The sequence below is a fragment of the Dipodomys spectabilis genome, unplaced genomic scaffold (genome assembly GCF_019054845.1).
Source record: "Dipodomys spectabilis isolate Male_0828 unplaced genomic scaffold, ASM1905484v1 ptg000039l, whole genome shotgun sequence".
Lineage (NCBI taxonomy): Eukaryota > Metazoa > Chordata > Mammalia > Rodentia > Heteromyidae > Dipodomys > Dipodomys spectabilis.
The window spans coordinates 6,354,974-6,376,974 of NW_024870716.1; the positions used below are offsets into that span (position 1 = coordinate 6,354,974).

General features: G+C 40.0%; 1 pseudogene; it reads right to left on the minus strand.

Annotated features, from left to right (window-relative positions):
* Positions 1-6,563: 6,563 nt before the first annotated feature.
* Positions 6,564-6,772, minus strand: LOC122106388 (annotated as a pseudogene).
* Positions 6,773-22,001: the final 15,229 nt, after the last annotated feature.

Sequence of the window (22,001 nt, forward strand, 5' to 3'; positions counted from 1 at the left end):
TGTGGCTCAAGGGGTAGAGTTCTAGCCTTGAGCAAAAGAAGCTCAGGGACAGTGCTCAGGCCCTGAGTTCAAGCCAAAAAAACAAAACAAAAATCCATATTCACTAGTCTGGACATGGTGGCTGAAGCCAGTAATCCTAGTTATTTGGGAGTCAGAGATCAGGGCATCTCCATTCATAAAGTTGCTAAGACATAAAAGTTGTGAGATTCCATCACAGCCAATGCCTGAGCATAATGGCACACACCTGTCATCCCAAGCTATAGGCTCTAGCGGAGTGCAATGGCTACACTTGTCACCACAGTAACAAAAGGAAACACAAATGTCTATATGTGTGTTAAACACTTTCAGATTAAATGTGTAACAAATGAATTTTGTGCTCTGACATCCCCAAAATATCTCATTTGTAAATATTCTAAAATATTAATTAATTACTTCTGTCCCTGATATTTTGTATAACTGACAAAGCCTATACTAGAAATCTATGTTAATCTTTAAAACAACTAAATGCTATTATCAACACATTAATAAAAGGTAGGTAATAGAATGATTTGAAGACCAGCATAACAGGACACAGCTATAACACCAGCCACTTAGCAGACAGAAGAGAATCACTAAGCCCAAAGCCAATCTGGGCTATAGCAGCCTCTAGGCTACCATATGCCATGTATGAGTTTGAGGCCATCCTTGGCTACATAGTGAGACCCTGGCTTCCAAAAAGAAGCTCTAAAAAAGCTTATAACCAAACATCTCAGTTATTTGTCCTGTTAATAACAAGTTCTATTCCTCAGATGTAACTACTTACACCTATTTCTCCTCATATGTGTCCGTATCTCACTAAATAAAATGCATTTCTGTTCATTCGTAAGTCAGGATTTCTCTATTGTATTACCTGTGCCTTTATCTTCTCCGTGTGGCCACACCAAACTTTCTGGCTAAATCCCCATTGGTTGCTTTGTTTCTTATGACCATGTTTATACTATTCATGTATTTGTCACATTTTTTTTATTTTCTTTAGGTAGTTATACAAAGGAGTTATCAATCCAACATGTCATAAGTACAATGTACCTTGATCAGTGTCACCCCTTCTGTCATTCTTCAGCCACATGCCCCAACTCTACCCATCTCCTTCTACATTATCTGGTTCCATTTCACATCTGTATATTGAATATAATGACTGTATTCTTATTCTCTCCATTTCTCTGCCTCCCTCCGCTTGAACTTAACCTTTCCTGACAAAACATGTTTTGTCTTCCTGGCATTTATTTTTTAAACTGTAAATTAGTTTTTCAAAGGAGTTACACCATTGGAATCCTCCCCCACATACAGTTTAGTCAATTTGTGTATATCTGTCCATAGGATACTGTATATGTGACTACATATACAGTATATATGAATATACATATGTGAATACATATGTATTCATAATTTATGTGTTAACTTCTACACATGAGAGAAAATATGCACCCTATGTCTGTAATTTCACTTAACATAATTTTTCCAGATCCCATTCATTACCCCACAAATGACACTATTATTTTTCCTGATATATGAGTAAAATTCCATTGGATATATATGTGTGTGTGTGTGTGTGTGTGTGTGTATATATATATATATATATATATATATATATGAATATGTGTGTATATATCTACACACACACACCATACTTTCCTGATCCATTGGTCAATTGTTAGGTATCTGGGCTGTTTCCATAACTTGGCTATGGTGAATTGTGAGTGTGCAACAGTATTATAACCTGACTTGAAATCTTTTGGATAAATACCCAGCAGTCATATCACTAGATCCTAGGGTAGTTCTATGTTTAGAGTTTGAGGAATCTCCAAACTGCCTTCCAAAGTGATTGCATTATATTACATTCCCATGAACAGTGTGATAAGGCTTCTTTTTCCCCCACATCTCTACCATCATGTATTCCTGATGATGCCCATTCTGAATAGAGTGAGATGGAATCGCAATGTTGTCTTGATTTGTATTTCTTTTATGGCAATTCTTCATGTGTTTATAGGCCATTTTTACTTCTGAGAAGTTTCTATTTAGCTCCTTTGTCCATGTGTTAATTGAGTTAGTGATTCTTTGGAGGAGAGGAGTTAGTTTTCTTGAGTTCTTTGTGTCTTTGTGTGTTCTAGGAATTAGGCCTTGTCAGACAAATTTACCTTTTTTTTTGGTCAGTCCTGGGCTTGAACTCAGAGCCTGGCTGCTGTTCCTAAGCTTCTTTTGTTCAAGGCTTGCACTTTACCACTTGAGCCACAGCACCACTTCCAACTTTTTTGGGGTATATGGTACAGAGGAATTGAACCCAGAGCTTCATGCCTGATAGGCAAGCACTCTACCATTAAGCCACATTCCCAGCTCTTACCACATTTCTTTATGACCAAATCTTCCTATGTCTCGTAACACTTGGCTATATGAAATATGATTATGGAGCTTTTAATTTTCTACTGTGTATAGTTCTGTTAGAATCTTTTCAAACAACATCCTTATATTACTTTTTTAATTACAAAAGCAGTAAGATCTGAAACCTACAAGGGCAATGAAAATGTTAACTGCCCCACTATCATAAATCTTCCAGTCTCATAGCTTGGCACACACCTGCAAGTCCAGTACTCAGTAAGCTAGGACAAGATCACAAGATAGAGGCTGTCTGTACTACAAAGTTATATACTGCTTCAAAAAAAATTTTAATGAAATTATATACTTCTGGCAGAATCAGTGAAATACTACAAAAATTGAAATCAGTATTTTATACATATATTTTTTTTTATTTATTTATTTATTTTGTCAGTCATGGGGCCTGAATTCTGAGCCTGGGCACTGTCCCTCAGCTCTTCAGCTGAAGGCTATCACTCTACCACTTGAGCATCAGCCCCACTTCCGGCTTTTTCTGAGCCACTAACACTGAGCCACCTTCCCAGCCCGAAATCAGTTGGTTTTTTTTTTGTTTTTTTTAATGTATGAGCTGGGTACTGGTGGATCATGCCTGGAATCCTAGCTGTTCAGGAGGCTAAGATCTGGTTCAGAGCCATCCTTGAGAGAAAACTCCCTGTGAACCTCTATCTCCAATTAACCACCAGGAAACTGAAAGTAGTATTGTGGTTCAAAGTGGTAGAGCACTAGCTTTGAGCTAGTAAAAGTTTAGGCACAGCTCTTAGACCCTGAGTTCAAACCCCCACAACTGACCAAAAAAGAAAATCTGTGTGTTTGTGGGTGTGGGTGTGGGTGTGTGTGTGTGTGTGTGCGCGCGCGCGCGCGCGGGATTGGGAGGGAAATACTGGGAGAAAATGCGGGAGAGGTGACATTGTACTCATTACCTGACTTACATAACTGTAACCCCTCTGTATATCTCCTTTACAATAATTTTTTTAATATACATGAAAGATTTTCTTAAATCTACAGTCTGTCATAGAAAATGAACTATAGACATAAACAGAATACACAGAAGAATAGTAGAGTGAAAAGATTTTTACACCTTTTTAAATTTATTACTTTTTTAAATTTTAAATATTACTTTTTTAAATTTATTACTTTTTAAATTTATTACTTTTTTTTTTTTTTTTTTGCCGGTCCTGGGGCTTGAACTCAGGTTTGGGCTCTATCCCTGAGCCTCTCTGTGGTTAAGGCTAATGCTCTACCACTTCCAGCTTTTTTCTGTTTATGTGGTACTAAGGAATCAAACCCAGGGCTTCATGCATACTAGACTAGGCAAACACTCTACCAGTAAGCCACATTCCCAGCCCTGAAACTTTTTGTTGTTGGTAGTGGTAGTGGTCCTGGGGCTTAAACTCTGGGCTTGAGCACTGTCCTGCACTCTTCAGCTCAAGGCAAGCGCTCTACTGCTTGAGCCACAGTGCCACTTCCAGTTTACTAGTGGTTTATTAGAAATAAGATTCTCACAGTCTTTCCTACCCAGGCTGGCTTTGAACAGTGATACTCATATCTCACCCTCCTGAGTAGGTAGGATTATTATAGACGTGAGCCACCAGCACCTGGCCCAGCACTGAAACTTAACCTGGTTGGAATAAAATCTCAAGAAAATAGAATACTCATGGTATTATACAAGTATCAAGTAGTAAGACTGTTTTATTCTTTGAACCAGACATTACGTTCTACTTTATTCTACAGTTTCGAGCTACAAAGCTAGTCACTATCTCAAAAGGAAAAATAAGGAAAAAGGCTTTATGTATGACACATTATATATACATATATAATACATATAAACACATATGTAAACAAATATTTATATAATAAAATACACAAATTATATATAATATATAATTACTATATATAATTACATATATTAGTATATATAATCATATATACAGATAAGCATATATAAAACAAAAATACATGTATAAATTTATATATAACATGTTTATGTATAATATATATGTTTATATGTGAATATATTATATGACAATATATAAACATTTATATATGTATTATATAATATATATATAAACTGGCTGGAAATTATAAAGAGCTGTTAGACTGCCACCTCTCAGGCTATGACACCTGCTGGCATTTTTAATGTAATTAAAATTTTATTTTTAGGTTTCATCATTGCTTTTCTCTGTACTGCCTTAATCTACACCCTCATTTGGTGGCAGAAATGACCACTGGTATCTCTAAAGCTATATATCCCAACAGCAAAAGTTCCAGGGAAACCCTTGAGTGGCCAAGTCAGTTGACAGAGACCCACTTATGGGAAGCAGCAGAGTCACAGTAGTATGTGGCCTAACCAATGTAGATCATGTGTACTTCTGCGAACCCATTGTGTAAAGAAACATTAAGTCTTCCATTCATCACTGCCAAAAGCAGAAGATTGCACCAGGTAAACAGAACTCAGAAAGGAGCTTTGGAACAAAAAGAAGTCATCTCACTATAATAATTTCACAGACTATGTACACTATACATGGGAGGAAAGCAAATGTTTCCTTTGAAAGTAAATTGATAAAGTGCTATTATTTAATAATGTAACTGCAATCAGAGACCAAACCCCAAGTGTGCAGAATGTTCTCAGCCATTGTCAATTTAAATTAGAGATGATCACATTTTTTTTTCCTGGTGGTACTGGGCTTTCAATTCAAAACTTGCACTTGCTAGCAGGTTGTCTACCATTTGAGCTATACCCCAGCTAGTTTAGGATTGGGGAATTTTATTCAGTGGTAGAGTGCTGAGCGTTAATGAGGCCCTGAGTTCGATCCCCAGCACTGAAAACTTAAAAGTCAAACGTACTATGCCCGAGCACCTTCTTCAAGATTTTTCATCTACACTCCATTTTGTGTTTTTGTCAGTCATGGGGCTTGAACTCAGGACTTTGACATAGTCCTTGAGCTTTTTTCACTCAAGGCTAGTACTCTACAACTTTGAGCCACAGGCCTATTTACTGTTTTCTGGTGGTTAATTGAAGATAAGAGTCTCACGGACTTTTTTTGTTGTTGTTGTTGTTGGTCGTGGGGCTTGAACTCTGGGCCTGGGCGCTGTCCCTCAGCTCTTCAGCTCAAGGCAAGCGCTCTACCACTTGAGCTACAGCGCCACTTCCGGTTTTCTGGTGGTTTATTGGAGATAGGAGTCTCTAGGTCTCTCCTGCCCGGACTGGCTTTGAACCGCGATCCTCAGATCTCAGCCTCCTGAGTAGCTAGGATTACAGGCGTGAGCCACCAGCGCCCGGCTCTCATGGACTTTTTTGACCAGGCTGGCTTTGGACCTCATATCTCAGCCACCTGAGTAGCTAGGATTACAGGTGTGAGCCACCAGCACCCAGCTTGGTTTTACTTTTGTTTGATTGTTTTGTTTTGTGAGACTGGGACTCAAACTCGGTGGTAGAGCACTAGCCTTGAACAAAAAGCTCAGGAACAGTGCCCAGGCCCTGAAATCAAGTCCCAGGATGGACACAATAAATAAGTAAATAATAAAATGTAAATACTTAATGAGATTTATGTTTCTCAGAGGAAATGATTTGACACACAAACCTAAGTTTTAATGAACCAAGCCACATAACTTTGTTATGTTATTTGTTTTGTGTGTGTGTGTGTGTGTTTGCTGCAACAGGAGTTTGAACTCAGGGCCTTGTGCTTACTCACCTTGCTTGCTTGGCTTGCACTCTACCACTTGAGCTATGCCTGCAGTCTGGCTATTTTTATTGGTTATTTTGAAGATGGAGTCACCTGGACTTTTCTTCCCAGGTTGGCTCTGAATAAAGATCTTCAGATTTCAGCCTACTGAGTAACTAGGCCTACAGGTTTGAGCCACTGGCACTGGGCTATGTTGTTTCTTTTCTTTCTTTTCTTTTTTTTTTTTGGGTCCGGTCGTGGGGCCTGAACTCTGAGCTTGGGAACTGTCCCTCAGCTCTTCAGCTCAAGGCCAGTGCTCTACCACTTGAGCCACAGCGGCACTTCTGGCTTTTTTCTTTATGTTTATGTGGCGCTGAGGAATTGAACCCAGGGCCTCATGCATGCAAGGCAAGTGCTCTACCACTGAGCCACCTTCCCAGCCTGTTGTCTTGTAATTTACAACCATTCTAATTCCCTAGGAGGGTTGGAAGGGTGGAGTACACAATTCCTGGAAGTAATGCAATAACAGGTTATTTTGTAGAATAGATGAAGCTATCTAAGCAATTTTCTATTGGATCTTCCTACTCCAAAATTATTTATTAAATTATATTGTCCTCAGATAGAGGACATACCAGATGTTACGCTGATAAGAACAGAAACTACACTTGATTTTTTTCCCTTCTTTTTGCAACTACTGGGATTTGAGTCAGACTTTTTGCTAGTCAATTGGAGATGAGTCTCTTGAATTTTTCTGCCATGGCTGGCATTGAACCTTGATCCTCAGATTTCAGTCTCCTCTTTGTGACATTTGATCATAGATAGTCAAAAGACTGGAAAGAGATAAATAATGGTGTTTTAACATACTACTAATGTATGGGAGAAGGCCTTCCAGGGAGCCTCTACCACTACTTCATGTAATATGTATAGAGACTTAAGTTTCCTTTCTTTTCTTTTTTTTCTTCAGTCGTGGGGCTTGAACTCTGGGCTTGGGCGCTGTCTCTGTGTCCTTCAGCTCAAGGCGAGTGCTCTACTGCTTGAGCCACAGTGCCACTTCCAGTTTTCTGGTGATTTATTGGAGATAAGAGTCTCACAGACTTTTCTGCCTGGGCTGGCTTTGAACCTCAATCCTCAGATCTCAGCCTCCTGAGTGGCTAGGATTACAGGTGTGAGCCACAGAAGCCCAGCTTCTATTATTTTGTTTTCTATGCCTAATGGGCTTTAATTCTGGATTACTGAATGTTCACTAAATATTAATTGTTCATTGAGTATTTTTCAGAAACTTAGTCTTCATTGTTTAGTAATTATAAAAATCGTTTTACATTTTAGGTGGGTATATTCTAAATTAGCACACCTTCCTTTCAAGTAACTTCAGAACCATTTTTCCTTTACACTGCTAATGCTCCTGTTAACATGATAATGTATTCTACACTGGGTGCTTCTTATGTTCCAAGGACCATTCTAGGTACTTTAAGTGTATTTTCTTTGTTCTGGATTTTTTTCTGCTGATTTTGAGGCTTGAACTGGGGACCTAAGCTCTATCCCTTAGCTTTCTCCCTCAAAGTTGGTGCTTTACTATTTGAGACACCACTTTACTTCCAGTTTTGGGGTGGTTAATTGGCTATTTGGATGTAAGAGTCTCGTAGACTTCTGACCAGGCTGGCTTTGAACTTTGAGTCTCAGATCTCAGCATCCTGAGTAGCTAGGATTATGGGAATAAGGCACCGGCACTGGGCTTTTAAGTGCATTTTCTAATTTAATCTTCATAAGAACCAAAGAAAGTGGCAAAGGCTCAGTGATAGAACATTTACATGCCATATATAAGGCTCTAGGTCTGATCCTCAGCATCCATCCAAAACAAAAACAAAAAAGACCAATGGTTCATGTCAATTTTACAGAAATGTCAAGCTAAAATTAAAGTAGATTCAATGTAAATACCATATATTTAAACTCTGAGCTCAAGTGGACTTTATCTTGCTACTGATATTGAAAAGCTGCAACATTTAGGTCAGGTTTTTGTCTCTGTGTTCTTAAAGAATGAATCCATGCACAATGAGGAGGAAAATGCAGTGATTTGAAGAAAAAGATAATCAGAGCTCCCAGTAGGTGGGCAGGATCCTAAAAGAGGATATTGCCTTTGGTGCACTGTTGGACCAGGTTATTAAGGAGTCTCTAGGAGAGATCACTGGACAGGGAATAGTGGGCTGTAGCAGTCCCTGGAGCCAATCAGAGGCTTCATTCAGCCTGCACAAGCTCTCTTTGCATTCTTTCACCCCTTTTTAGCACATAGCTCTGAAATCTAATCAGTCTGCTGTTCATGTTTAACTCTTCTAGGGCCAATGGGCCATGATGCCCAGGGATCTATATGTGAGGCCATGGTGGTGGATGTCTAGGGGCCTGCACATACATCTGTTCCAGGACATGGTGAAGGATACAGAACATCTATGAGAGGGAACTTCGCCCTCATTGCCTAGCTTACGACTATCTATTGTTTTTCTCTATTAACCTTTTCTATTTTTAGTAGTGTAAGGGCACTGCAATTCATTTCAGTAGAAGGCCAGATGCTAACCATCAGATGTTATGACTCTAAAGATTAAATTGGCTTCTTGTGAAAGCTTAGCCAGCAAAAATCCCATTACAAAGATGAAGAAATACCTGGTGAGTGTTCCTGTACTATTCTTTCACAAGATGTTTTTATCTTCATGGCAAATATCAGGAATTCTAAGGCTGGACTTAAAATATTGTCAGCCTGCTGTATTAAATAATGACCTCAGTAGAAGTTCTTTCAATATTCTGCACTTATACTACCAAAAAAAAAAAACTGATAATTTTAAATGTTCTGCTCAACAAAGATATCTATCTGTATTTTTATGTTCTGTGTTATCTAAATGTTAGCTTTATCTTGGAAATGTCAAGCCACTACCTCTGCCTCCTATTCTCCCTGTTATGGAGGCTTGAACTCAGCCTCTCATTCTCCTTTGGCTTTTATTTTGGGGGGGGAGGGGGTCCGGTCATGGGGCCTGAACTCTGGGCCTGGGCGCTGTCCCTCAGCTCTTCAGCTCAAGACTAGCGCTCTACCACTTGAGCCACAGCGCCACTTCCGGCTTTTTTTTCCTTTTTGCTTATGTGGTGCTGAAGAATCGAACCCAGGGCCTCTGGCATGCAAGGCATGCGCTCTACCACTGAGCCACCTTCCCAGGCATGCAAGGCATGCGCTCTACCACTGAGCCACCTTCCCAGCCCTCCTTTGGCTTTTTTTAAACTCCAGGTTGGCACACTGCCACTTGAGCCACACCTTCACTTCTGGCTTTTTTGCTAGTTAAGTGGAAATAAGTCTTTCAGATTTGTCTGCCCAGGTTGGTTTTGAACTGTGATACTCAGACCTCAGCTTCCTGAGTAGCTAGAATTACAGGCATGAGCCTGTAATCTCTGCACAAGCCTCTTCTCTGCCTCCCTTTAAATAAAAAAATGCATTCTTTCACTTAGTTATCAGCTGATAAACGCAAACATTTACCTTTAGATACCACATGCGTTCTCTGCCCTACCACTGGAAATCACTGAAATGGTGCAAAGGCACCATTCATCAAATGGTAAACTCTGTTGGACTTTGAAGAAATCCTTCACTTGAAATAGCTAGAGAGATGTTGAGACAGGCTGTAATTTTATTTCATGAAACGATAGCAAATCTCTTTAGTTTAACACCCCAGCCAAATTCTAAATGTGATTTAAACAAAGATGGAACATAACTGCTGAACTCTGTACTCATCTTAAATTTTAAATATATATACACATTGCTATGTGACTATCTATAGTCATCAATTACAGAAAAAAAATCAATTACAGAAAAAAAATCACTCTTAACTTTTTGTCTTAGTGGATCATTCTGTGCCTGAGTTCTGAGACAAGTAATTATTAGATAAAGTGCTATATTATCTTCACATCTTCACTCAGCATGTTTGTTTTTGTGTCTACCACAAAAATATTCTTCGAAAGTACTTGGCCCACGCTGGGTACCAGTAGCTCACACCTTCAATCCCAGCTATTGGCTGAGATCACAGTTCAAAGCCAGCCCTGGCAAAGTCTGTGAAACTCTTATCTCTGATTATCTACCAAAAAGTTGGAAGTGGAGCTGTGGTTCAAGTGGTAAAGCACTAACTTTGAGCAACAACGCTTTGGGGGATAGCATCCAAGCCCTGAGTTCAAGCCCTAGGACTGACACACACACACACACACATATGTACGCACGCACGCGCACGTGCTTGGCCTAAGCCAGATGCTGTAGTTCACTCCTTTAATCCTACCTATTCAGCACATTGAGATCTAAAGATGATAGTTTGAAACCAACCTGGGACAAAAATTAACCACCAGGGCTAGGAATGTGGCTTAGTGCCAGAGTGCTACTGCATGAAGCCCTGGGTTTGATTCTGCAGTACCACATAAACAGAAAAAGCCCAAAGTGATGCTGTGGCTCAAGTGGTAGAATGCTAGCCTTGCGCACAGAGAGGCTCAGGGACATTGCCCAGGCCCTGATTTCAAGCCCCAGGACTGGCAAAAAAAAAAAAAATCTGGCACTGGTGGCTCATACCTGTAATCCTAGCTCCTAAAGAGGCTGAGATCTGAGGATTACAGTTAGTTCCAGGTTTTTTCTTTTTTTCTGGCCCTGGAATTTGAACTCAGGGCCAGGGTGCTGTCCCTGAGCTGCTTTTGGCTCAAGGCTAGTACTCTACTACTTGAGCTACACCACCACTCTGGCCTTTTCTTTTTTTTTTGGGGGGGGGGGGGGGGTAGGTCCGGTCGTGGGGCCTGCACTCTGGGCCTAGGTGCTGTCTCTCAGCTCTTAAGCTCAAGGCTAGCGCTCTTCTACCACTTGAGCCACAGCGCCACTTCCGGCTTTTTTCTTTTTGCTTATGTGGTGCTGAGGAATCGAACCCAGGGCCTCAGGCATGCAAGCCAAGCACTCTACCACTGAGCTACCTTCCCAGCCCCTGAGGATTTCAGTTAGAAGTCTGCCTGGGCAGGAAACTCTATGAGACTCTTATTGCTAATTAAGCAACAAAAATGCCAGATGTGGCATTGTGGCTCAAGTGGTACAGTGCTATCCTTGAGCAAAAAATGCTCAAGGACAGCACACACAGGCCCTGAGTTCAAGCCCCAAAATTGGTGTACACACACACACACACACACACACACACACACACACACACAATTTGGATCTGTCTGAATGCTTCTGCAGCCTCCATTTACAAATATAAAACCTTAGAGGTGTTCTTCCCTGGTTTCTTTTGTTTTTGTGCTGGTACTAGGGCTTGAACTCAGGGGTTAGGTGCTGTCCCTTAGTTGTTTTTTTTTTTGTTTTGTTTTGTTTTTTGGGGGGCCGGTCGTGGGGCCTGAACTCGGCCTGGGCGCTGTCCCTCAGCTCTTCAGCTCAAGGCGAGTGCTCTACCACTTGAGCTACAGCGCCACTTCCAGTTTTCTGGTGGTTTATTGGAGAGAGGAGTCTCTCGGTCTCTCCCGCCCGGGCTGGCTTTGAACCGTGATCCTCAGATCTCAGCCTCTTGAGTAGCTAGGATTATAGGTGTGAGCCACCAGCGCCTGGCTGTCCCTTAGTTTTTTGCTCAAGGTTGGCATTCTACCACAGCTCCAGTTTGAGGTTTTTTCTTATTTTTTTTTCTTTTTTCTTTGTGGTTAATTGGAGATAAGAGTATCACAAGACTTTTCTGTTTGATCCTTGGATTTTGGCCTTCTGAGTAGCTAGGATTACAGGCATGAGCCACTGGTGCCTTGCTTCTCCCTGGTCTTGAAGACCCACTGCTGTAAACTGTAGAGGCTAACATCAGAATTCCATGGGTTGGGTAACTTGGTTTTATTCCCTAAGTAATGAACATTAGCCTTCTGTCTCTTCATTCAGTTTTTTGTTGTTGTTTGTTTTACAGAAGCTCTGAGCCAGAAAGCATGAAAATGAGTGTAAATCTTTTTTTTTGCTAATAAGAAACAACTCAAAGCACATGACCCACCAACAGTAAATCATAGAGCCCTATCTATATCACATTACTAAGAGCAGAAATTGGCCCATTTGCAAAAACTCTGCCAACTGGCTCTTTCTAAATGTAGGAAAACATTTGTCACCATTCTTGGGATCACTGGGATTACTGGCTGTGACTCTGGATAAAACAACATAAACAAACCTCCACTCCAGTGGAAACTACTTCTGTGGTATCCTTCTCCATCTAGCTCACACAGTTTATTCTAATAGGAACTTCTAATGTATTATCTATACGTGCTTATTTGCTTTTCTCCTGTGTCTACATGTATCTGCCTACATGGGCTGATGAGTACCTCCTGAGGATGTTGTCATTGCAGTCGTTCCCAGATACTATTTTGGCCAGACTAATCATTTGGAGCTAGCATTGCTTCTGCTTTTGTTTGGACAAAGGGTCAAATACCTAATGATAGCTGCCTCCCGCCCCCGCTTTTTTTAATTTGACAAAGCCTTGCTATAAAGCCTGAAAGACCTTTAAAAAACAAGCATCAGTGATATATAAATCGAAACAACGTTCTATTTCAGTTAATTTATATTAGAGCTAAGCAGGATACATTATATGTCAGTGGACAGACTGATTTCACATAGTTTCATCACTAAAAATCATACTGTAGGAAACAAAAATACCTAGATTTTTTTCACATTGGTTTGCATCTACCATTCTTTCTTTTTTCTTTCTTGTCAGTCCTGGGGCTTGAACTCAGGGCCTGGGTACTGTCCTCAAAGCTAGCACTCTACCACTTTGAGCCATTGCTCCACTTTTGGTTTTTGAGTAGGTAATTGGAGGTAAGTCTCACAGGGTCTTTTCTGCCCAGACTGGCTTTAACTACAATCTTTAGATCTCATCCTCCTGAGTAGTTAAGATTAAAGGTATGAGTCACTGGTGCCCAGGTGTGTGTGTGTGTGTATGTGTGTGTACTGATACCTGGGCTTAAAATCAGGTCCTAGGTGCTGTCCTTTAGCTTTATTCACTCAAGGTTGGAGCTCTTCCCCTTGAGCCACAGTCCCACTTCTTGATTTTTGGTTGTTGATTGGAGATAAAAGTCTCACTAACTTTTGTATGTGAACTGGCTTTGAAATGCAATTCTCAGATCTTATCCTCCTGAATAACTAGAATTACAGGCATGAACCTCCAGTGCCTCACTCTGATCTGAGGCTGAGATCTGAAGATCATAGTTTGAAGCCAGCCTGGACAGGGAAGTCCATGAAACTCCTATCTCCAGTTAACCACCAGAAAGGCAGAAGCTGTGCCTTAAATGGTAGAACACTGGCCTTGAGCACAAAAGTTCAGAGACAGTGTCTAAGCCCTGAGTTCAAGCTCAGAAAAAGAGAGAGAGTGGGGGAGAGAAGTGAAGAAAGGAAAAAAAAAGGAAGGAAGGAGGGAGGGAGGGAGAAAGGGAATGAGGGAAGGAAGGAAGGAAGGCAGGCTGGGAAAGGTGGCTCAGTGGTAGAGTGCTTGCCTTGCATGCATGAGACTCTGGGTTCAATTCCTCAGCACCGCATAAGCAGAAAAAGCTGGAAGTGGCGCTGTGGCTCAAGTGGTAGAGCACTAGCCTTGAGATGAACAACTGAAGGACAGCACCCAGGCCCAGTGTACAGGCCCCACGACTGACAGAAGAAGAAGAAGAAGAGGAGGAGGAGGGGGGGGGAGGGGAGAAAGAAAAGAAAGAAAGAAAGAAGACAGATTAGAAATATTTAGCAAAAAAAAAAAAACCCACTACTGGTACTAGTGCTAGGGTTACAATGGCCAACAAGTTACCTCCCCCATCATTGAGTTTACAACATGGAGAAGAGATTACTGAGAGGGTCCAAGGAGTGAGGCCAGGCAAAACAATACCAAGACTATAAAACAACAGGATTTAGGGTCTTACTGGATGTGGAAGGTGACAGACAAGATTCTAAGATTTATCCTGATTTGCCACATGGGGACTTGAATAGATGCTAGGTTGTTAGCCAAGATATGAAAAGCATGTTTGGATATCATATTTCACTTCTGAGATGCTGAGGGGGCAGCCACAAATCAGATACACTGTCCTGGAGTTCCAAAGAGAATTCTTCATAGCCTGGTACTGGTGGCTCATACTTATATTCCTAGCCATTTAGGAAGCTAAAGATCTGAGGATTATGGTTCAAAGGCAGCATGGGCAGAAAAGTTGGTGAGTTTTTTAGGTCCAATTAATCAGCAAAAAAGCAGGAAGTGGTGATGTGGTGCAAGTGGTAAAGAAACAGCTTTCAATGGAAAAAGATAAGCAAGGGAAGGTGGAATGAGGGGGAGAGACAGAGGAAAGAAAGAGACAGAAAGAAGAGAAAGGAAGGAAAAAGGAAGGAAGAAAATGAAGGAAAGAGTCTTCAGCATTATGAACTTATTATCATGGAAGCTACAGGTAAAGGTGAGAATATAGTAGACAGAATGAAATCAAGTGGAGAAACTTAAACAACATACCTCAAATATGTGTACATTAAGAGCAGAGTATAGAAAAGGATTGGGCTCCAGGAATGGGAAGAAAAACAGGATATGATGATGTTGTGAAAGCTAAAGGAGTTAAGTACTGTAACGTGATATTTGGATTTAACAATTAGAGCAACTTCTGTAAGTGGGAAAAGGGTGGGAGGGGCCAAAGTCTAAAGTTTTGAAATTGGTGCAAATTGACAGAATAGAGAGAGCAAATATAGATCTGTGTGTGTGTGTGTGTGTGTGTGTGTGTGTGTCTGAGACTCCGACTCAAACTCAGTATTAGTATTTGATACTTTCGCTCATTGGCTGGCACTCTACCACCTGAGTCACACCCCCAACCCTGTATGTAGATTCTTTCAAGGGGCTTGGCTATGGTGGTGTAATAGGCAGCTTCTAGGGTAGCTCTCACTGGTCCTGCCACTGAGTGTTCATGCTCTTTAGGCAAGACCCTCCCATTGAGTGGGAGGGATCTAGGGCCTTGCTTCCAACAAACAGAATACAGTAAAATGGAACATTTCCATGATTAGACTTGGAAAAGACTAGATTAACTACATATTCCTTTCCATGGCCCCAATGTTACGAATACTCTCCAGAGAGATCCACCTAGAAAATACCTAGCAAATCAATCTTCTAGCCAAAAGCCAAAACTGAGGCCCTCAGTTCAACAACCTGCATGGAACCAAATCCTTCTACCAAGCTGTGGATGAGTGTGGAAATGGGTCCTGCCCTAGATAAGCTTTTCCATGACTATGTTAGCTGACATTTTTTTCTTTTATTTTCCTTTTTTTTTAAAATAAGTTTTTTATTGTGAAAATACTGTACAGAGGGTTTACAATCACATGAGCAAGGTAGAGTACTTTCTTATGAAGCATTGTTACCTCCTCCTTTGTTTTTCCCCTACCATCCCTTCCCTCCCACCTCTACAACTACATTCCTCCCTCCTCCACCCCCCCTTTTCCTTTTTTTCTTTCCCCTCCCTCCCTTCCTCCTTCCCTTCCTCCTTCCTTTCATTCTCTCCCCCTCTTCTCTCCTTTTTCAGTGATGGTGTTCAACCCAAAGCCTCTCTCATGTTAGACAAGAGCTCTACAATTTGAGCCATACTCAACCATGCATTGACATCTTTTCTTTTGTTATTTTAAAGGTAATGTACAGAGGGGCTACAGTTACATATGTCACCCCTGCCCTTGCTATCTCCCAATTCTCCCAGTTTTTCCTCCCTTCCCTGATACCTTCACTGGGGGCTTGTAAAACACTCTGAGTCAAATTATCAAGCTAAACCATACCTAGGTTCTCAATCGATGGAAACTTATCTCTTAGCTGCTAAGCTTTAGTGTAATTTCTAATATTACAATGGAAAATGAATACAAAAATAGATATAAGCCATCATTATGACTTAAGAAAAATGTTTGGAAAGATCTTTTCATTTTAGGTTAGAAAAATTGATCATTTTGTATGTCAAGGAGCCAGTAAGAAGAGCTTATTAAACATAAAGCAAAAAAAAAAATGCTCACTGGGAGAGCAAAAGGTGCCTCTCCTCTCCTCTCTTCTTCTCTCCTTTCCTCTTCTCCTCTACCCTCCCTTCCCCTCCCCCCCAAGTGTGTCCTATTGACTGGTAATTGAATGTTAGAGATGAACAATTTTGGGTCACATTCCAGGCCTACTGAATCAAAAACTCATATTTTAACCAAAAAACCTGGTTACTCACCTGTACTAACCTAAAGCACAGGTAAATAGACTTGAACAGGGCACTGGTGATTCATATCTGGAATCCTACTCAGGAAGATGAGATTTAAGGACCACAGTTTGAAGCCAGCCAGGAGAGGAAAGTCTATGAGACTTGTATCCCAAACTACCAAAAGAGCCAGAAGTAAAGCTATGGCTCAAGTGGTAGTAGAGCACTATCACTGAGCAAAAGAAACTCAGGGATATCACCTAGGCCCTGAGTTCAAGCCCCATGACTGGCTACACATACACACACACACACACACACACAAATACACACAGATTCAGAAAACATAATTTTCATCTGAGAGTAAAGAAAATAGAAAAGGATGGGGGGGGGAAGATGGGAAGGGATGGGAAGGGGAAACAAAGGAGGAGGCTACAATGCTTGATAAGAAATGTACTCATTATCTTGTCCATGTAATTGTAACCCCTCTGTACAGTATTTTCACAATAAAAAAAAGAAAATAGAAGAGGATATTAATGAATTTGGAGATGGAATTGAGAAAGGGAGAATTCAGCTATAAGAAATTGCTTCAGTATTTTTTATGAAACTGAATTCATTCCAGGTACAGAGGTTGAAATGAGTGGCAAAGAACCATAGTAGCTACTGTAATGAATGGAAGAAGGAAATGACCTCAATAAACATACAAATGTTTTGCAAAGAAGTACCAGTTTAGAGACTAGGAATCTAATAGGTTTGGGTTAGGTAATTTTTCTTTAGTATTCTTCAAAAGTCCATGTACAAAACTGTAAATGGCAAAGGGAATGCAAGGATGAGATGTGCCAGCAGGTTATGTTCTAAAATGGTAGCCATAAGTTGAAATAATTCTCTAGAGGATCTCAATAAAGGGAGTCTAAACAACAAGGAAGGGAAGGGAGTAACAATGATCGACAAGTAATGTACTCATTGCCTTACTCATGAAACTGTAACCCCTCTGTATAACCTCTTAACAATAAAATAAAATAAATACACGACTGCAGGTAGAAACCAGCATGTCTGTGTACCTTTTTATATTTCATTTCCCCATTCATTTAGGTTTTTATTTTATTTTAGTACAGATATAGAAAAATGAAATAGTTTTAAGTAAAAATGAAAATATAATCAAATGCATATCAACTGATTTGATATACATAAAAATGCCAATGAATTTGCTTATCTTCTTGATGATGGCCATTTTGACTGGTATAAGAAAGAATCTCATTGTATTTTGGCTTACTTTTCCATGATGGCTAAATGCTAAACATTTTTTGTTCTGCATAATGACTATTTGTACTTCATTTGGAAAGTGCTTATGGATTCAATTACTCATTTACTGATTGTCCTATTTTTTGTTACTTAAATATTTTCTCACATGCTTATTAACTTATTGTTAATATTTTCTTTTACTAGGCAGAAGCTTTATAATTTGATGCAATTCCATTTGTTAATTTTCTCTCTTATTTCCTGACCTATTAGGGTTCTAGTCAGAAAGTCATTGCCTAACCCAAAGACAGCTATGGGAAGGAAGGAATGAGAGGGAAAGAGGGAATAGCTTACACTAAGCAAAAGGAAAGAAATGCAAACATCACCTGATGTGGAAAAAATAATTATATTGTCAAAGCTCATAGAATTCACAAACTCTGGGGCTGGGAAGGTGGCTCAGTGGTAGAGTGCTTGCCTTACATGCATGAGGTCCTGGGTTCAATTCTTCAACATCACATATGCAGAAAAAGCTGGAAGTGGCGCTGTGCCTCTAGCCTTGAGCTGAAGAGCTGAGGGACAGCATCCAGGCCCAGAGTTCAAACCCCACGACCGACATAAAAAAAAAAAAAAAAGAATTCACAAACTTTATAGACCATGATAATGACAATTTGCCTTGTGAAGATTAAGATGTGTTTGTGACTTTAAGTATCACTATTCTACAATATTGTGAAAAAGTGAAATTTATGTAATCACCTAATCTCAATTTTTAAAATAAGTGAGAAAAGGGATGGGTTAGGAGCAATGGGTGACAATGTTGTCAGACACCTTTTTTCATATAATGTTTTGTAGAATGGGAACTTCTTTGTACAACTACTTAAATAATAATAATAATATGTTAAAAAAAAAAAGTAATTGCCTAGAGCTATGTCTTGAAGTGTCTACCAGAGCTTTCACCTAGTAGTTTCAAAGTGTCACACCTTAGAGTAAAATCTTTGTTCTATTTTTTTTATTGTGAAAATACCATACAGACGGGTTACAATTACTTTGTTCTATTTTGAAATGATTTTTTTACAAGTTGAAAAATAGGTCTGTAGGTTCAGACCTATTTTGTATGCAGATATACAGTTTATCCAACACCATTTGTTAAAGGTGTTTTGGCACTTTTGTTAGGAATCAGATATCAATAGCTGCTTGGATTTATTTATGGATCTTGCATTCTACCCTAGGCCCTTTTCTGTGCAGCTCACCATCATTTGTTGTTATCTTGTTCTTGATATGGCCATATTGACTGGAATGAGATAACATCTCTAATTTTGATATGCATTTCTTTTATGGTCAAAGATGTCAAACATTTTTTCATTTGATTTTTGGATATTTGTACTTTTTCTTTCTAATTTTTCTGCTCAATTCATTTACTCATTTATTAATTATTAGCTCCCTTGAAATTTACTTATTTGTGTTCTTTACATATTCTGGATGTTAATCACTTGTCAGGTGCATAGCCAGAAAAGATTTTTCTCCCATTCGGTAGATTGTCTCTTCATTATAGTGACAGGTTTTTTGCTGTTGTGCAGAATCTTTTTATCAATTTTATTTCCTGTGCTATTAGAGTCCTATTCCTATGTGTAGACTTCCAGAGCTTTCCCTATAACATGACATGTTAATTGAGCTATTTGCTATATATATATACAAGTGTGTGTGTATATATATATATATATACATATATATATATATACATATGTATATATATGGGAGGGGGAGTCGGTCATGCGGCCTGGGCACTGTCCCTCAGCTCTTCAGCTCAAGACTAGCTCTCTTGAGCCACAGTGCCACTTCCAGCTTTTTTCTACTTATGTGGTGCTGAGAAATCAAGCCCAGGGCCTCATTCATGCAAGGCAAGCACTCTATCACTGAGCCACCTTCCCAGCCCTTTGCTATATTTTATAATAGGAATAATCAATGCCGTACTTTGAAAAATTCTTTCAGCCCCCAAGTTATAGAAATCTACTGGGGTTATTATATATTGGAGAAATTATATGTATAATATTATTTTCTCCACATCTGTTTAATTACAATGCAGAACTCAGTTGTAAAGTGAAAAAGAACTTTGTAATCAATGATAATTTCCTAAATTAGAAAGGAATGGTTGGAGTTTTTTTTTTTGTTGTTTTTGTGGTTGTATACCAGTCTACTCAAATAAGTTGTTCATGCATGCTGTCAATTTCTTACACAGGAAAAAGTCTGCCACAAAAGTCATGCTAGGAAACAAAATCTCTTAATTATGTGCATAGTGCTATGTTGAAAAAAAAAAAATAAAGGCATTCTAACTCTAAGCTTGGGGGGGGGGGGAGGAATCACGTGGGCTTGGAATGTGGCTTAGTGGTGGAGTGCTTGTTTTGCATGTATGAAGCCCTGGGTTCCATTCCTCAGTACCACATAAACAGAAAAAGCTGGAAGTAGCACTCTGGCTCAAGTGGTAGAGTGCTAGCCTTCTAGCCTTGAGCAGAGAGGCTCAAGGACAGCATCTAGGCCCTGAGTTCAAGTTCCAGGACTGGCAAAACAAAAAACAAAAAAAAGACAAAAATAGGGTTTAATAGGCTGGTGGCATTGGGCCCTTTTGGCTCATGACTATAGTCCTAGCTACTGTGGAGACAAAGATGTGAGTTTTGAGGTTCAATACCAACTTGAGCAGGAAAGTCTGTGAGACTTTATCTCCAATTAACACCAAAAAGCAGGAAGTGGAGTAGTGCCTCAAGTAGAGTGGTACCTTGAATGAAAAAGTAAGCAAGAGCATGAGGGCCGAATTCAAGGCTGAATACTAGCATGTACACCCACACCCACACATCCACACACACACACACACACACACACACACACACACACACACACACACATCCACACACACACATTTCTATAAAACTAGTAATTCTAAAAGGAGAAAAGTGTGTGCCTGCTTGAGTCTGCCACTTTGAACAATACAGTGGAAGCTTTCCAGAACTCTTAAGTAGACATCTGTGTAGATGTCACTGGCAAATACCATGTCAACAATCCACCCCCAAGCTTAAAGAGAGCCTGAAAAATCAAAATTGTTTGATCTGAAGCACATCTGTAGTTTGTTAGTAAGGAGGTAATAGATTTGGATAAGCAATTAGCTGTGAGCACCCATATTGGTTCACTATAATTTCATGTTCTGACGAACCTCTAAAGGGGTGTTAAGAAGTTAAAGTATAACTCATGATTGGAGATGGGAGGGGATGGAGAAAATGAGGGAACAGATGACACTGTACAAAAGGAAATGTATTTCATTACTTGATGCATATAAATGTAATCCCTCTGATTATCACCTCTATAATAACCATAATTTTTTTTAAAAAAGAAGTTAAGATATAAAGACAAAGTAAAAGCAAAGAGAGAACAGGATTTTCTTTTTTTTTTTTTTTTTGTCAGTCATGGGACTTGAACTCTGGGCCTGGGTGCTTCCCTTGTCCCTCAGCTCTTCAGGTCAAGGCTAGTGCTCTACCACTTGAGCCAGTATCACTTTCAGTTTTCTGGTGGTTTATTGGAGAAAATAGTGATAATAGTCACACAGACTTTCCTGCAAGGGCTGGCTTTGAACCATGATCCTCAGATCTTATCCTACTGAGTAGCTAATTACAGGTATGAGCCACCAGTGCCTAGCTAGAAACAGGATTCATCTTGTGTGTATATGTGCTGGTACTAGGGCTTGAACTTGGGGCCTCATGCCCTCACTGGGCTTTTTTGCTCAAGGCTTACACTCTAATGCTTGAGCCATACCTTCAGTTTGGTTCTGGCTTTTTGCTAGTTAATTTGAGATTAACCAATCTCCGTGGCTTTCTGCCCCAACAAGATTTGAGCAGATCTTAAGTATCCTAAGATCTCAGCCTCCTGAGTAGCTAGGATTACAGGCATAAGCCACCAGTATTGGGCTATGAGAACAAGATTCTTAGATGGTCCTAAGCCTTCAGAAGTCTTAGAAAACATTCTGAAGAAAGCACATCAAGGGAAAAGCAATGCTCCAGGTTGAGGCCTATAATCCTAGCTACTTGGGAAGCTACTGGGAATTACAATTTAAGGCCCAGCTAGGTGATAAAAGTTTGTAAGATTCCATCTTAGTCAATGTCATTGAGTTATGAGGGCACAATAGTGGTGCATGCTCTTCATCACCAGCTATGGATTTCAGCTTTCAGCCCAGGCTGACCTAGGCATAAAGTGAGACCACACATTGAAATAACTAGTGCAAAAAGGGGCTGGAGAAGCCTGGTGCTGGTGACTCATGTCTGTAATCCTAGCTATTCAAGAAACTGAGATCTGAGTATCATGTATTGAAGACAGTCTGGATAGGAAAGTCCATGAAACTTTGATCTCCAATTACTCACCAAAAAGCCAGAAGTAGAACTGTGGTTCAAGTGGTAGAACACTAGTCTTGAGCACAAAAGCTCAGAGACAGTGCATAGGTCCTAAGTTCAAGACCAAAGACTGTCACAAAAGGAGGGGGCCAAAAGCATCTGC